Source organism: Pristis pectinata, chromosome 11 (genome assembly GCF_009764475.1).
Source record: "Pristis pectinata isolate sPriPec2 chromosome 11, sPriPec2.1.pri, whole genome shotgun sequence".
Classification (NCBI taxonomy): domain Eukaryota; kingdom Metazoa; phylum Chordata; class Chondrichthyes; order Rhinopristiformes; family Pristidae; genus Pristis; species Pristis pectinata.
In genome coordinates this window covers 61,068,696-61,083,575 of record NC_067415.1, presented here as the reverse complement: position 1 = coordinate 61,083,575, position 14,880 = coordinate 61,068,696, and positions in this window count along the sequence as shown.

Genomic DNA, 14,880 nt, shown 5'->3' with positions numbered 1-14,880 from the left:
TGGGTTAGTAAGTTCGCAAACATTGTGGATAGGGTAAATGATTGCCAAAGGATAGAGCAGGATATAGATTAATTGCAGATATGGGTAGAGAAGTGGCAGATGGAGTTTAATCCAGCCAAGTGTGAGCTGTTGTGCTTTGGGAGATCAAATGTAAAGGGACAGTACACAGCTAATGGCAGGACCCTTAACAGTGTTAATGTATAGAGGGGTGTTGGGGTCCAAGTGCATAGCTCCCTGAAAGTGGCTGCACAGGTTGGTAGGGTGGTAAAGAAGATGTTTTTCATGCTTGCTTTTATTAATTGAGGCACTGAGTTCAAGAGTCAGGGAGTTATATTGCAGCTTTAGAAAACTGGTAATGGAGGCTGCTTTTAATTACTAGTTTAATTAGTTTGCACAACATTGTGGGCCGAAGGGCCTGTTCCTGTGCTGTACTGTTCGATGTTTTATCTAATGTTGCATTAAATTACCAATTTACATATTGAAATACCTATTCTGCTTTTCCTTAGTGGGTTTCTTGCAAGAAGTCTGACACGCTCAAGTTAAATGCAATTAGCAATTGGTGTTGAGTTTCCTTAGTTCATTCTTAGAACATAGAACATAAAACAATCACAGCACAATTCAGGCCCTTCGGCCCACAAAGCTGTGCCGAACATGTCCCTACCCTAGAAATTACTAGGCTTACCCATAGCCCTCTATTTTACTCAGCTCCATGTACCTAGCTAACAGTCTCTTGAAAGACCCTATCGTATCAGCCTCCACCACTGTTTCCGGCAGCCCATTCCACGGACTCACCACTCTCTGAGTAAAAACTTACCCCTGATATCTCCTCTATATCTACTCCCCAGCACCTTAAACCTATGTCCTCTTGTGGCCACCAATTCAGCCCTGGGAAAAAGCCTCTGACTACCCTATCAATACCTCTCATCATTTTATACACCTCTATCAGGTCCCCCCTCATCCTCCGTCTCTCCAAGGAGAAAAGGCCGAGTTCCCTCAACCTACTTTCATAAGGCATGCACCGCATTGCAGGCAGCATCCTTGTAAATCTCCTCTGCATCCTCTCTATGGCTTCCACATCTTTCCTGTAGTGAGACGACCAGAACTGAGCACAATACTCCAAGTGGGGTCTGATCAGGGACCTATATAGCTGCAACAATACCTCACGGCTCCTAAATTCAATTCCCCGATTGATGAAGGACAATACACCTTATGCCTTCTTAACCACAGAATCAACCTGCGCCACCGCTTTGAGCGTCCTATGGACTCGGACCCCAAGATCCCTCTGATCCTCCACACTGCCAAGAGTCCTACCATTAAGAAGACTATATTCTGCCAACATATTTGACCTACCAAAATGAACCACTTCACACTTATCTGGGTTGAACTGCATCTGCCACTTCTCAGCCCAACTCTGCAACCTATCTATGTCCCTCTGTAACCTCTGACAGCCCTCCAAACTATCCACAACACCCCCAACCTTCGTGTCATCCGCAAACTTACTAACCCACCCCTCCACTTCCTCATCCAGGTCGTTTATAAAAATCACAGATAGTAAGGGTCCCAGTACAGATCCCTGAGGTACACCACTGGTCACCAACCTCCATAAATTCATAAATTAGTTTCCAAACGTTCTTGCTGACATACATTAAAATTCAACCACCTGATACATCACCTTCAACACTTCTGTCATGAATGTAGAGAACCAAAGATTAGGTGGGGAAATTAATATTAAATATTAATGGTGCAAGCAATGGCCCTCACCTGTTGGCAATACTTATCAGGAATCCTGACACACACAGCCAACAATTTCCCAGAAGTTTAATGGAGAACACTTTTTCCTGTCATCACAGATCCATTCAAAGATTTGGTAGGTTTATTGGACAATGACAATATGTCGTTATCCGGGCTATATTAAAACGTAATAGTAAGCAAAGCAAACCTGGACCCATGCCTGTCCTTCACCGTTTTTGTTCTGCACTCTGTTGCTGTCCCCTTGGGTAATTTTTTTTGATGTAAGATGTTAACATTTATTGGCTTTCCGTCATTTCATTATGCTTTTTTGTCCTTTGCTCATATTCTTAATTCTTTTTCTCTTTATCATTAAAATCCCATACCCAGAGTACGTTATGTTGTCTTTCAATGTTTCTTCCAATTGTTATTCAGCATGGATTCACCAGCTGAAGGAGCAGAGTGGGAGGCAATTTCCTTACTTCTGTTTGACATGATGCAATAAGACATCATGGAACCTAAATCCAACGCTGAGGATTCACAGGCTTGCTCCCTTGTATATATCTGTGCTAGCCCCCCTGGTGGGTCTATTTAGCCGACGGGACAATATATCCCTAGGGATTGTGATGAAGCAATTTGGCGCATTTCTGTAAGGTATGTTTCTGTGTGGACAATAACATCAGATTGTGCTTGACAAGTCTGCTGGACCACTCCTCCAATTTAGACTTTCATCCCCAGAAGTTTGTGACAAAGCTCTTGCAAAGGTCTACTGAGCTAGGAGTGATTTTACTATATCTAAGTTTGATGCCTAAGTCAATACTGGTGGTTTGTTCAGAAATTATTGTTCTCTGTTTCAACATAGAGGTTATGGTAGAGCTAAGTGGCTTGCTAGACACTTAAGAGTCAAACACAGTCGGCATGAATGAGTTAGGCAGAAGGGCCTATTTCCTATAACTCTGTTATAGGTAAGAATGGATTTACATATGGGTCAAATTTAATGAGGATCACAAATTTCTTCTCCTGAAAGGCATTAGTAAACCAGGTTGATTTTAAAGAATGATCTGGTAGTTTTGTGGCCATCATTGATGATGAATATGTTTGTTTTTAATATCAAGTCACAGAGTTATACAGCACAGAAACAGGCCCTTCAGGCCAAATTGCTCATGCCAACCAAGATGTCTATTGGAGCTAGTTCCATTTGCTTGGGTTTGGCCCATATCATTCTAAACCATTTCTATCCATGTACCTGTCTAAATGTCTTCTAAACATTGTAATTGTACCTGCCTCTACAGCTTCCTCTGGCAACTTGTTCCATATACCCACCACCCTCTATGGGAAAAATCTTCCCCTCAAGGCCCTTTTAAATCTTTCCCCTCTCACGTTAAATCTATGTTCTCTAATTTTAGACTCCCCTACCTTGGGAAAAAGACTGTAGCCATCCACCTTAACTATGCCCCTCATGATTTTATACATCTCTATAAGGTCACCCCTCAGCCTCCTCCGCTCCAGGGAAGTCCCAGTTTTTCCATCCTCTCCTTATAACAAGCCCTCCAGTCCTGGTAACATCCTTATGAATCTTTTCTGCACCCTTTCCGGGAACACCCTTCCTATAGCTGGATGACCAGAATTGCACACAAAACTCCAAGATGGTCTCACCAACAATTCATACAGTCGCAACATGACATTCCAACCCTTGTACTCAGTGCCATGACTGATGAAGGCAAGCTTGCCAAATGGCTTCTTCACCACTCTGTCTACCTGTGTTACCACTTTCAGGGAACTATGTCCTTGTACCCCTTACTAACTGTGTTAACAACATTGTCATACAAAATGTTAATATAAATGACAAACAACAGGGGACCCAACACTGATCTCTGTAGCACACCGCTGGTCACAGGCCTCTAATCTGAAAAAGAGCCCTCTACTACCACCCGCTGACTCCTTCCATCAAGCCAATTTTGTATCCAGTTGGCTAGCTCGCCCTGGATCCTACGTGATCTAACCTTCCAGACTGTCCTACCATGTGGAACCTTGTCAAAGGCCTTGCCATGCAGACAATGCCTACTGCCTTGCCGCTATTCAGTCTTCTTTCTTACTTCTCAAAAAACTCAATCAAAATTGTGTGGCGCAATTTCCCAATCTTAAATTGCTAACTGAAATTAAGTTTCACAGCGGCTACAGTGGATTTTGAATTCTGGGGTCTGCACTGTTTGTCCAGGCCTACTTGGTTACTACTCCAGGATAATTGAACCACTATCGAAGTCCAAGATTTATTCTCAAGATTTTAGGATTTTGTAGAAAATAAGGTGTGCCCTGACCTTGAGCATTTCAGTGGATTATGACCCGTCCTTCCAATTCCTTTACATCATTCATGTGAAATGAACTTTGATACAACCCACATAATTATTCTTTACAATCTTTAATAAACCAAGCTAAGGGGAAGGCAATTAAAGATAAGGATGCAACTAGATTTGAGATTGTGATTCTGCAGAAACCACAATGAAGCAGTCAGACCATTTTAAGATGACATCTAGAAAATGATATTTAAAGGCAAAAAATGTTAAAAGGTAGAACAAAAGATACCTCCATATAGTTTGAGCAGAAAATTTTACAATGTCCTCTTCTAACTATGTGTCAACTATTTGCAAATTTATCAGTTTTGGAGAACGCTAAAATTCAAAATGTAAAATGCTGAACAAGAATTCAAAGATCTATTGTCATGCTAAAGAACTAAAGAAAGAAGAAATTATATATTCTCCTTGATATTTGATTATACAGGGGAAAACAGATGTAACAATAGATAAATTTGCCAGAAAACTAGTTAGGTTGATAAAATATACTTTTTTGTAAGTATGAAATGGATATAATTTCCTCGCACAAGCCACCATCTGGATGACATGGAAATTGCATTGCACATCAACATTATTATCATACTCTAAATGGAAAAGGGTTGAATTCCACTGTTTGTAAAATATGAAAAATAAAAAAAAAGAAATTGAACATATTCCAACAGTGGCAATTGAGATGATGTTGGCTTCTGTGAAAATATTTGACATCACTTTAGATGGAAAACAGGAGGGGAAAAAGGGTACATGAGATATGCTTGGCAGATAAGGTAAAGATTCTATAACTATGTTAAGCCTAAAAGGGTAACTAGGGAGAGAATAAGTCCCACTAAGGATCAATGTGGTCATCTCTGTGTAGAGCCACAGGATATGGGCAAGGTCTTAAATGAATCATGCTCATCTGTATTTACCTGTGAGTTCAGGGAAGAGAACAGTGTTGTCCTGAAACATAACAACACTACAAGAGAGGAGGTGTTTGTGGTCTTGAGGTGCATAAAGGTGAATAGATCCCCAGGGCCTGACCAAGTGTATCCTAGGATATTGTGGGAAGCAAGGGAAGAAATTGTTGGGGCCGTAGCAGAAATTTCTGTATCTTTGTCAACCATGGGTGAGTACCAAAAAATTGGAGGGTAGCTAATGCTGTGCCTTTATTTAAGAAGGACTGCATGGACAAGTCAGTGAACTTCAGGCTGGTGAGCCTAACATCAGTGGTGGGAAAGTTACTGGAGAGAATTCTGAAAGACAAGACCCATCTGCATTTGGAAAAGCAAGGACTGATTAGGGATAGTCAGCATGGTTTTACACATGGGAAATCGTGTCTCACAAACTTGCCTGAGTTTTTTGAAGAGGTGACCAGGATTGATGAGGGCAGGAGTACATGTTGTTTACATGGACTTTAGCAAGGCTTTTGCAAGATCCCGCATAGTTAGCTGGTCCGGAAAGTTAGATCACTTGGGATCCAGGGTGAGCTAAGTTGGCTTGTTGGAAGGAATCAGAGGATGGTAGGAGAGGGTTCATTTCCAGACTGGAGGCCTGTGACCAGTAGTGTCCCGCAGAATCAGTGCAGGGCTTTGTCATATAAATGAGTTGGATGAGAATGTAGGTGACATGATCAGTAAGTTTGTGGATGACACAAAAATTGATGATGTGTGCACAGTGAAGGTTGTCTAAGGTTACAATAGAATCTAGGTCAACTGGGAAAGTGGGCAAACAAATGGCAGATGGAACTTAACTCAGAAAAAGTGTGAAGTGCTGCATTTTGGCATCCACAGTGAATGGCAGGGCCCTGGGGGATGTTGTATATCTCAGGTTACAAATACACTGTTCTCTGAAAGAGATGATACATTTAGACAGGGTGGTAAAGAAGGTATATGGCACACTTGTCTTCATCTGTTGGGGCACTGAGTACAAGAGTTGGGATGTCATGTTACACCTGTACAAGATATTGGTAAGACTGAACTTGGAGCATTGTGTGCAGTTCTGGTTGCACGCAATGCTCCAAGTGCTGGTAAGTTTGTGATTAAGCTGGAGAAGGTGCAGAAAAGATTCACGGTGTTGTTGCCTGGACTGGAGGGCTTGAGGAGAGATTGGATAGGCTGGATCTGTTTTCCTTGGAGGGAAGGAGATTGAGGGGTGACCTTACGGATGTTTATAAAATCATGAAGTACATAGATAAGGTGGATGGTCAGAGACATTTTTCCAGTGTGTAGGAGAATCTAAAACCAGAGGGCATAGCTTGAAAATGAGTGGAGATATATTTAAAGGGGACCTGAGGGGTAGGTTTTCCTCCAGCAGCTCATTTCATATATCTAACACAGATGGTATTAGCTATATGGAATGAGCTGCCAGAGGAAGTGGTAGAAGCAGATATACTTACAACATTTAATAGACATCTGGGCAGGTACATGGATAGGAAAGGGTTAGAAGTGTATTGGTTAAATGCAGGCCAATGGGACTAGCACAGGTGGGCATCTTGGTCAGCATGGGAGATTTGGTTCCATGGGCTGTTTCCATGCTGAATAACTATGACTCTATGACTCTTGACAACAACTTAAAGTGCAAAAGGGATGCAGAGTAAAAGCTTTTTGGGAATTTATCACCTAAATGGGTCAGATTTGTTACATTTAGTTATATTTGTTGCTCTCTGCTTCGCCATTTTATTTAATATATTTCAGGTCATCTGTTCGGAAGTGCAAAGTCATGGAGCTCAAGTTGCAGTTGCAGAGAACAGGAGGGAGATGGGATTCTGGACAGCATTTTCAGGAAGAGAGACATCATAGAATGAAGGAAGGAAACAATGTGATTGTTGGCCAGGAGATAAAAATGATTCAGGTGGAGACTATAGCATCTGCAGTCTCTTGTGCCTCCACTAACCAGATAGAGGTTATCAGCTTGAATAAGTAAGTAAAAATAAAGGGAGAATTCCACAGAGTAGTCTTTACTGCATCACTCACAGAATCTGAATGTTGTAATGTCCTGAATGCCAGGAAAGGGTAGATAATGAAGTATATATTGGAAAAGATTGTGGAACTGGGAGAGGGCAGTTGGAAGCTGGGCTTCAAATAGGAACCAGCAGCAAGGTAGAGGCAAGCTTTTTGCAAAGGAATTTGTTCAAATGTGAAGAATTGCTGAAGATTGAAAAGATGAAGTCAAGGTTAACATTTCTAGGATCTTCCCTGGTGGAATTTTCCAGTCCAGTAGAGTTAGATCAGACATATTAAAAAGAAAAAGAGGGTTCAGTTAAGTTCAGTGGCAAAAACAAAGGGAGAGACATCCATTAAAATAAATGGACAGTAATATCCTTGGAGATAGGAGAGAACAGAGATTTAAGAGTGGACTAAGATTTAAAGCTGTAAATTGTTGGAGAAGTGAAAACTCTAAGTCCTTGCCGAGTTATTTTTCTGTACAGGAATTAAGGTGGAAATACCAAAATAATGCATGTCAAAAGTTTAGTAGAATTTGAGCAATGGGGAATTTAACAAGGAAGACTGGGAGGCAGAACAACTGAGAAGGGAACATATGGTAATTATTGTAGACAATACAGGTGATAACTAAGCTAGAATAGTTTAAGAAGAGAGCAAAAAAAAATTATGCAGAGCTAGTTTTCAAGTGTGTGGAAAAGGCAGCAACACAGAAATCTTCTTTGGTGTGCAACTGACAGAATTTACAAGGTTATTGATTTTCCAGACGGTTAGAAAGGTAAAGAAATGGGAGAAAGAGATTGAGTGGCCTTGCATATTTTATGATGACATGATAATAACTACACCAAGCTGTCTTACTGAGGCAATGAGCCCTATCAATCTGCTATAAGCTCTGCAGGCTGGCAGAAAATGTAGGGAAGCTGATGCTCAAATTAAAATAAGAAGGTTATTGAGGGTTGGTTGAGGAAATTAAAATGAAAATAAGAATGGATGCCATTTCTCAACATGGTTATGGACTTAATTAACTCAAATATGCAACTAATAAGAGAGAACAATGTTAAGGATACAGTAAAAATATGGACAGAAATACTGTGGATAGTATTGCAACAAAATAATTCACAGTAGCTGCAATTCTCCCTAAAAGAAATGTGTAATACAGTAAACAGTTCAGCAATTCAGAAAAAAAATCACAAGCACATTGATTGGTTTGCTCAACCTATTTTCCAGTGACTGCACCAACTTTACTCAGACCCTGATCCCACAATAATCCTTATCTGGGGTTCACTCTGCCTTGAATTGCAGGTTGTGCAGCTCATTCATGATGTAGTATGTACTGAAAACCAGTACAAAAGTCTATGCAGAGGCGTAACAGAACACAAGCAAACTGCGGCCTGGAAGTTGGATTTTGTCCGTTTTTGGTGTGCCAAGCACATGCTGCAAGTTGTGACAATGTCCACTCAGATTTCTTCAGGAAAAAATGTTGAAATTAGTGAAAAACATAACAAAAACAGCACATAGAATCATTAGTGGAATCAGGACCTGTATGGTTCCAGGTGGGATATCACGCAAGTTAGAGCAGCTGGAAGCATCTTGCTTCCCAGCAGTCGGAGAAGGTTATTAGGCCTAAAAGGCATACTTCCCAAAGCAGCCAGATAACGGAAACATATTATGGCAGACAATGTGGAAACTGAAACTGTAGCAGAGAGAGACAGAGCTCCATGGTTCAGGGGGATTCAGCTTCTGGTGATTGAGATGGAGGCCAAGAGAGAGCCCTGTGTGTAGGGGACACTAAGGCTTGGAGACGATTCAGGAGACCCACCTAGGCCACTATTTAAAAAGTGTGGTGGAGTCTCTGCTGGCCGTTGACACAGTAACAAGCTGCTGCTCTCACTATATCTAACCTTTTCAACCGGATTTGAAATCCTTCCTTTTCACCCTCAGTAGTAAATTTAAACATGATTTTATCTTATGAATACAAGGGGTGCTAAGGCTATGAAAACCACTAAGGAAGATTTTCCTCCTGCAACTCAGGAAGCTATTTTCGAGCAGCTTCAACAACTTAATGCCAAATTCGATTCTTGACTACCTTTGACTACCTTTTTATTGATAATCAAATGATTCCATCAGTTCGATCTTGTGACTATAAAGAGATTGCTCTTTCAGATCGTGCCCCTGTGCTTCTATCTTTAAGTCTCCCTGGGCTCCCTCAGACAAAACCTAACCTTGTTATCTGATAAAAAATTTTAAAAATTTATGGAGAAACAAATTACTCTTTTTTTTAAAAGAGAATTCGTTGGAAGAGATTTCTAGTCTTATCGTTTGGGATACTTTCAAAGCCTTTATCAGAAGTCAAATTATTTCTTATATGGCAAGCATTAGGAAAAAAGCTAACAGAGAAAGAGCCGATCTGGTTGATCAACTGAAACTATTAGATCAAAAATACGCTTTGAATCCAGATCCGGCTTTATATGAAAGATGAGTTGAAATTAAAACTAAATATGCTCTTCTTTTTACAAATCTAACTGAAAGCCAACTTTTAAAAGATAAAAGTCAAGTTTATATTCATGGAGATAAAACAAGTAAATTACTGGCTAACCAATTCTCCAGAGCTAGATGGCAAATTAAAGAAATTTCAAAAGCCAATGGTGAGAGGACAACTGATCTTTTAGAAATAAATGATAGTTTTAGAGAATTCTATTCTAAACTTTACAGTTCTAATTTTCCTAAAGATAATACTGTAATGAATAACTTCTTTGACCAATTAAACGTTCCTATACTTTCCACTGAAAACTGAAAACAGTTGGATCAATCTCTTACATATGAGGAAATCGCCGAGGTTGTGCGATCTTTACATTCTGGAAAGACTCCGGGTCCTGATAGATTTCCTGGAGAATTCTATAAGGCCTTCTCCTCTTTGCTTATATCTCATTTATGTGCTGTTTTTCGGATTCTTTTAAATTGGGTAGACTACCACAATCTTTTTATGAAGCCTCCATCTCACTTATTCTTAAGAAAAATAAGAACCCAATAGAATGTGCTTCGTACAGACCAATTTTGCTACTTAATGTGGATGTTAAGATTTTATCTGAAGTTCTAGCTCGTAGATTGGAAAATATTTTACCTCCAATTATATCTGATGATCAGACTGGGCTTATTAAAAATTGATATTCTCATTTTAATATTTGTCGTTTACTGAATATTATTTATTCTCCCTCTAAGGAAATATTGGAATGTGTGATTTCTCTAGATGCTGAGAAGGCCTTTGATAGGATTGAATGGAATTACTTATTTAAAACTTTAGAGAATTTTAATTTTGGGCCTGATTTTATCCAATGGATTAAATTATTTATCCCCTTCTGCTCGAGTTCTTACTAATTTTCAAAATTCTAAGTCTTTTAAACTTCAACGTGGAACCAGACAGGGATATCCTTTAAGCCTTTTGCTCTTTGATTTGGCCTTAGAACCTTGGATATTTCTCTCTGGAAATCTAGAGATATCCTTGGTATCTCCAGAAGAGGTATTAACCACAAAGTTTCTTTATATGCTGATGATTTATTACTTTTTTATATCTAATGTTGAAGCCTCGTTACTTCCTATGCTTTCTTTACTTTCTCGCTTTAGTCATTTTTCAGACTACAAATTGAACTTACACAAGAGTGAACTTTTTCCTTTGAATAACCTGGTACCATTTGATATTAACATTCCTTTTAAAATTGTTTAGAAATCATTTTACCTATCTAGGGGTGTCAATTACTAAAAATTACAAACATTTATTTAAAGAAAATTTTTTCACCTTACTGCATTATGTGAAAAGGATTTTATCAAGTTGGTCTCCCCTTTCTATATCATTGATTGACTGAATTAATGCTATTAAAATGAATATTTTACCTAAATTTATATATCTATTTCAGGCTTTACCTGTTTTTATTCCTAAGTCTTTCTTTGACTCTCTTGATTTAATTATATCTTCCTACATGTGGAGTAATAAACATCCTAGACTAAATAAAGTTCACCTTCAGAAGGTTAAAAAGAACAGAGGCCTAGCCTTACCTAATTTTAGATCTTATTACTGGGCAGTCAATATACGAAATCTTATGTTTTGGTTATATTACATTAATCAAGAGGCTTGTCCAGTATGGGTTTCTTCGGAAGTTAACTCCGTTAAAAAATTTTCTATTATTTCTTTGCTTTGTTCTTCACTTCCAATATCATTAAATAAACCAACAGATAATTTAGTAGTTAAACATGCTTTGAGGATTTGGTTACAATTTAGAAAATATTTTGTTTTATTGAGTTTTTCTTTGTCCAGTTCCATTTTCTCTAATTATTTTTTTAAACCTTCTATGACTGATGTAGTTTTTAAAGAGTGGGACAATTTAGGTATTACTTGTTTTCAGGATCTGTTTGTTGGAGGAAACCTTTCTCCATTTGAACAATTGTCTACCAAATATAATTTACCAAGAACTCATTTTTTCCAATATTTACAAATTAGAGATTTTCTTTGATCTCAATTACATTCTTTTCCTTTGAGTTCTGATAAAAATTTATTAAATGTAATTTTTAATTTGGAAACCTTTCATGATGGCTCAATATCTAATATTTATGACAGATTACTAGGAATGAGTAAGGTGCCACTAGATAAAATTAAAAACGCTTGGGAACAAGATTTGCAGATGTCAATTTCTGAGAAAACTTGGAATGAAATTTTCAAATTGGTTAATACTTTGTCATTATGTGCCTGTCATTCTCTCCTTCAATTTAAAGTGGTCCATAGAACTCACTTGTCTAAAGATGAACTATCCCATTTTTATTCCGATATACCTCCTTACTATGACAAATGTAATAATGGAGTGGCTTCTTTAATTCACATGTTCTGGACATGTCAGAGTCTTAAAAAATATTGGACAGAGGTCTTTCATACTTTTTCTGTACTTTTCAAAATAAATTTTAAACTTAATCCTTTGACTGCATTATTTGGGATGGTTGGAGAAAAAGATATAACTTTGAAGGCTTCTGATTTACACATTCTGGCTTTTATTTCTCTTATAGCCAGGAGAGCTGTATTGCTTAAATGGAAGGAAGTTACTCTGCCTACTCATGCTCAATGGTTATGGGATGTTATGTCATACCTGAATCCAGAGGAGATTCGTTGTTCAGGTTTTGAATCTAACTTAGACTTTCAAACCTTGTAGGGACCTTTTTTGAATTATTTTCAAAATCTCTGATTTGGTGACTAAAACGCAGATATTGGCTGACATTATTATGTTTTTAAGGGTTTTTCCTTGTTTTTTCCATCAAACAGCTTCGGTTTTCGGTAGTGGGAGTAGATTTTTTTATAATAAAATATTTCAATTTTTTTTCCTTTATTAACTAACTATTACATGTGATTATTAATTTGAGTATTGTGATCTTAAGTATGATTTAACATAATGTATTTAGTAGTATTTTTATTCTCTTTCTTGATGCATGTACTCTGTATTTTTTTCATGGATTTAATAAAAATATTGTAAGGAAGAGAAAAAAGTGTGGCAGGACGTGGCTAGAGTGGTTTCTGCAGAAGTGAAAACCCTTGCACCAGAAAACACTCAAAGCCCAGCTGCAGCTCCTGACTCACCGCATTAAGGAACTGGAGCTGGAGTTGGACATACATAGGATTGTCCGGGATGCCGAGACCATCATAGATAAGGGTTTTAGTGAGGTGGTCACATCTAAGGTGCAAGCAGCAGATAGTTGGGTGACCACCAGGAAAGGTAGAGTTAGCAGGCAGACAGTGCAGGGTCCCCCTGTGGCCATTCCCCTCAGCAAAAAGTATACCCCTTTATATACTGCTGGAAGAATGACCTATCAGGGCACAGCAGCAGCAGTCAGGTCAGTGGCACTGTGACCAGTTCTGAGGCTCAGCAGAGAAGGGTAAAATCAGGCAGAGCAATAGTAATAGGAGACTCAATAGTTAGGGGGACAGACAGGAGATTTTGTGGCCATGAAAGAGACAACAGGATGGTGTATTGCCTCCCTGGTGCCATGGTTGAGGATGTCTTGGAGTGGCTGCAGAACATTCTCAAGGGAGAGAGTGAGCAGCCAGAGGCTGTGGTGCACATTGGCACCAATGACATAGGTAGGAAGGGGAAAGAGGTCCCATGCAGTGAGTATAAGGAGTTAGGAAAGAGGATGAAAAACAGAGCCTCAAAGGGAGTAATTTCTGGATTACTCCCAGTGCTACTTGCTAATCAGTGCAGGAATAGAAAGATAGAACAGATCAATGAGTGGCTGAGGAGCTGGTGCAGGGGGCAGCATTTCAGGTTCTTGGATCATTGAAACTGCTTCTGGGGCAGGGGTGACCTGTACAAGAGGGAAGGGTTACACCTTAAATAGAGGAGAAACAATATTCTGGCCAGGAGGTTCACTAGTACCACTGAGGAGAGTTTAAACTAGTCTAGTAGGGGGATGGGAACCAGAGCTCCAGGTCAGAAAGTGGAGGGATTGAGGTAGATGTCATGACCAGTAAGTCATTTAAGGAACAGTGACCACAAATGTTTTAAGATAGCTATGAATAAGTATGGACATTGTGGGAGAGTATTAAATTGGCGCAGGGCAAATTATGAGAGTATTGGGCAGGAACTAGACATTGGGAACAGCTTAAAGGTTTAGGAAGCTAAAATCAAACAGAGCCCTTGAGGATTACAAAGAAGCTAGAAAAGGACTCAAGATGAAAATTAGGAGAGTATGAAAATTCCTTGGCAAGTCGGATTAAAGAGAATCCCAAAACATTCTATGCATACATCAAGAGCAAGAGGATAACGAGGGAAAGGGTAGGACCACACAAGGATAAAGGAGGGAACATGTGCTTGGAGGCGGCAGGATGTGGGCAAGGTCCTAAATGAGTTACTTTGTATTGGTATTTACCTAGGAGAAGGATATGGACGATAGTGAGATCCGTGTGGAGTGTACTAACATACAAGGGCATTTTGAGATACAGAAAGAGGTAATGTTGAGTTTCTTGAAGAACATTAAGGTGGATAAGTCTCTAGGACCTGATGGGATATACTCCAGGTTATTGAGAGAGGCAAGAAATGAGATTGCTGGGGCCGTGACCAAGATCTTCATGTCCTCTCTAGTCCGGGAGGACTGGCGAGTAGCTAATGTTGTTCCGTTGTTCAAGAAGGGAAATAGGAATAATCCTGGAAACTATAGACTGGTAAAACTCAAGTCAGTGATAGGGAAGATATTGGAGGGGATTCTTAGGGATAGGATTTATGAGCATTTGGAAAGCCATGGCCTAGTTAGGGACAGTCAGCATGGCTTTGTGTGGGGCAAGTCACGTCTTACTAACTTGATAGAGTTTTTCAAGGAAGCGATGAAGGTGATTGATGAAGGTAGAGCTGTGGATGTTGTCTACATGGATCTTAGTAAGGTATTTGACAAGGTATCTCATGGGAGGCTCATCCAGAAGACTAAGGTGCATGGTATCCATGGTTACCTGGCCGTTTGGATTCAGAACTGGCTTGCCGTAGAAGACACAGGGACTTATTCCAGCTGGAGGTCCGTGACTGGTCATACTCCGCAGGGATCTGTATTGGGACCTCTGCTGTTTGTGATATATATAAATGACTTGGATGAAAACATGAATGGGTGAGTTACTAAGTTTGCAGACGATACAAGGATTGGTGGTGTTGTGGATAGTGTAGAAGATTGCCAAAGGATACAGTGGGATATAGATCAGTTGCAGATATAGGTGGAGAACTGGCAGATGGAGTTAAATCCAATCAACTGTGAGGCATTGCACATTGGGAGAGCAAATGTAGAGGGACAGTACACTGTTAGTGACAGCACCCTTAACAGTATTGATGTACAGAGGGATCTTGGGATCCAACTCCATAGCTCCATGA